We start from the raw sequence: 3853 nt of genomic DNA, 5'->3' as shown, positions 1-3853 counted from the left end.
AGATTCCTATCTTGGGTTCATTACTTTGAATTTTCACCCAAATCATATATATAGATTGGACCATGTTCAATTCTATGATCTTTAGAAGATGCAACCTACAGCTGAAGAGAAACAGATACAACACCAACATCTTATCCTCGCTGAAGCCCAACTGAGAGCCCCTGGAGTCAGAAGTTTTCAAGACAAGAAAAAGTCATCCTTCTTCTGAACAAAGACTGTAGAGGCTATACTAACATTCAACTTTATTTATTTTGTTTTTTATTTTTGCTTTGTGAGGAAGATCGGCCCAGAGCTAACATCTGCCAATCCTCCTCTTTTTGCTGACGAAGACTGGCTGTGGACTAACATCCATGCCCATCTTCCTTCACTTTATATGGGACGCCGCCACAACATGGCTTGAAAAGCAGTGTATCGGTGAGTGCCCGGGATCCGAACACGTGAACCTTGGTCCGCCGTGAACCCCGGGCCACCACAGCGGAGCACGCGCACTTAACCGCTTGTGCCACCGGGCCAGCCCAAACATTCAACTTTAAATTATTAACGTGACTTGTTAGAATGTGATGCAGCAAGCATAATATCTTCTGAGTTTCAGGATTTTTCTCCAGAATACTGAGATGGATGACCTTGAAGTCCAGTTTCCCCATAAATGTCTTGATTCAGAGATAAAATTAATTTCCCTATAAAATAATTCCCATAAAATTGTTAAAAATATATCATAGTCTCTGACTAAAAGGGAGCAAAGCAAATTGAGCAGTTGAATAGCAGTGTAATAAATTCCATACAAGGATCTTACTGCAGCATTATGTATAATAGTGAAACTGGAAATAACCCCGTCTCTATCAAAGAAGAAATAAACGGATCGTGGTATTCCTGTTCTTTGGAGTAGCTCTAAAACTTCTAAAAAGCTAAGTTAGAGTGACATGCACTGATAAGGAGAAACGTCTATGATATATGTTTTGGGTAACAGCAAGTTGCAAAACGATGTAGTTATGTAATTTATTTATGTTAAAAAATTCTTTATGTGTAATTATAAATTCATAGGAAATGTCCAGAAGAATAAGCTGCCACCTCATAACAATAGTTCCTTCTGAGTAAGGGAGTGAGTTGGCAGGGAAGGTGATGGAAGTAGAAGGTTTCTCTTTACTCTACATAGATCTGTGTAATTTGACTTTTTTTACAAAGTATGTAATTCTTTCATAATTAGAAAAATGAGTGATGTGGCCGTTTGGTGTAGGGCAACAGTATTATGTTCACCAGTCTCTGTACAGTATGTTACTGCACAGCACGGACTGTAGGAGAAAGCCCAGAGGAGCAATGAAGACAAAAAGACAGGACACCTGCAAAGAGTCAGTGGAGTATTTCTACATAACAAACCTTGCAGGTGAGTGATGGTCAGTATCTTCCACTGCTCCAGCTCTTGCAATAAACCTAGAATCAGACCAGGGTAGGCCGGACGACCACGCCCTGCTAGTCCACTCCCCACCCAGGGCCTGTTTGTGCAGGGTGACTGCCAACTAGCAGACAATGGACTCAGGATGGGCCGTGTGCCTTTGGTGAGGCTGGCAGAGAGGGACAAATTGCAAAACCAGCTAAGTGCACACACCTGAGAGGTGGAGTTCCAGGTGGAGACTCAAAATGCACCAAGAAACTGTGTGAAGGAAGCTAGTCGGCCTCTCTGAGCCTCAGTGTCCCCCCTGTAAAATGAGGATCACAGGCCTACTTCACAGAGCTGTTGGGGAAGATACATATAATTGCCTGTGACAGCCAGTGTCCACATTATTAACAAAGTCGTATCTGACTTCAGAATAATTGATGAAAAGAATAATGTGATGAGACCAAAGATGAGATGCCCAGCTTCATAAGCAGCCCCAGCAGCACGAGAATGAGAGGAGTTCTGAGTAAACAGGGTTCTTCACAGCTCCACTTTAGAGGACGAACATGGGCTACACAAGGATAAGTGGCTGTTGTACAGTGACTCATGTAGTGAAGGTGGGTCCCTAAAGACACTGTGAAATCCAGTTACACACAGTGGCTCCTAGGAAACAACTACAAAGCAATCAATGCAGCAGTTAGGAATGGGAAGGTGGTGAGCAGAGGAGGGTCAGAGCCACAAAATCTGACGGAAGACACTTAACCACGACGAGCGCCCAGCTCTGTCAACAGCTGCTGTGGTTGCACCAGGAGATCAAATGTCTGAGGCAGCCATTGTGGGGACTGCTGGGAGTACAGTGGTCACTGCAGCCACACCCCAACAGCAGTGCTTCGGAGCACACAGACACAGAGACTTTCCTCTCAATTAATCCTTGTTTCAAGATGAGGACTATCCTCACGTTATAATGTCTCCTTCCAACACTTGTGGACGAGTGTCATCAGAACTCCCTGAAGAGGTCACAGGCCAGAGTAGGATGGAACACTGGGGACTGGGGATTGGCTCTGCACTTGACCACATGGACTATCACCCGAGCCAGTTGAACATGAGAGAGGAACCCTAGGATGTGGTCTAACGAGAATTCCCCGTCTTGCCACATTCAGAGACACTGCAGAGATTCTCATCCTTTCTTTACAAAAACGTTGAAAAATTCATGTGTCATTAATTCATAAAGAGACAAATTCTTGACATAGTGACAGGGTCTAGTTTCCATGACTAGATTTTCCAGTTGTTTTGATTATATTCCACATTCAGGAATCGGAAATGTAACCTATTGGGATGCGTAATATAAACAAGGACTTTTTTTCATGTAGATCAACACCCAGGTTTTTAGGGAGGACATGAATCCTGAAAGCTGCTAACCATTCCTCCACAGGTTTCAATAAGACTTTTAAGTTAATTTACCAATCTCAGGAAAAGATAACTTGGCAATTCAAATTTTTTGTTTCTGCATTCAAGCGTATAGTACAGCCAAGAGAATGAGTTGAAAAAAATTAACAAGAAGGTCTTGCTTGATTTTCATCTTTTGCAAATAATCAGGATATTTTATGCTCTCTTCCTTTCACTACTCTAATCAACTTTTAAAGAATACGGTACATTTGACTATTGTTGGGCATGTTTATCCTGGAAACTTGCCAGAATCCAAAGCAGAGATGTTAAAGCTGACGGGTTTCAAATGCTGCCCGGGTGCTGTCTACCATGAACATGCCTCTCCCAAAGCTGGGCCACGGGTCTCTTCCTGAAGGATCAGAGTCATCACTCATGTCCCTGAGAGACTGGCCACTCAAGCCTGAGCTGAGATTAGGTGATCAATGTAAAAGGAAAAATGTTTAAGCTATTCTCATCTTAAGGATGCTGTTTTGGAGGCATCTGCACTGGAATGGGTTAGTGAAAACGGCCTACTAGATACTTGCCTGGGAATTGTGTTGTTCCCCTCTGCTCTTAGCAGATCCTGGGGAAACCAATGATTAACCTCAATGATTCCTCAACTTCCACATCTGTGAAAAAGGCAAGCAACAGCTAATGTTACCACCCTGCAAACTCTTAAGTTGTGGTTGCAAGAAGGGCCACAAGGGCGAATGTCTCCCAAAAGCTGATGAAATGATGGCACTTTGGCTGGAGAAGGCAGAGGGCAGCAGGCAAACTGGAAAGTTTCTGGAATGTCAAACCAGTTCCCATAAGCACTTTAGAGAAGCACCTGGCCTTGGACTAGGTAGCAAGCTGTGGAAAGAGCCACAGGCATGCAGGTGGGAGGAGGAATCAAGCAACGGAGGGAGGTGGTGGGAAAGAGGCGCTAGTCCAGCTTCAATTTTGGACAAAAGCAGTTGCACGCTGCAGGCCCGCGGCTGCCCATGCAGCCGCCACGCCCTCCTAACTCCCTGGTCCCTCTCATCCCGTCACATACCTCCAGGACTCAGTCCAGTT

This window comes from Diceros bicornis (genome assembly GCF_020826845.1).
Source record: "Diceros bicornis minor isolate mBicDic1 chromosome 30 unlocalized genomic scaffold, mDicBic1.mat.cur SUPER_30_unloc_2, whole genome shotgun sequence".
Classification (NCBI taxonomy): domain Eukaryota; kingdom Metazoa; phylum Chordata; class Mammalia; order Perissodactyla; family Rhinocerotidae; genus Diceros; species Diceros bicornis.
Note: the sequence above shows the minus strand (reverse complement) of the source record.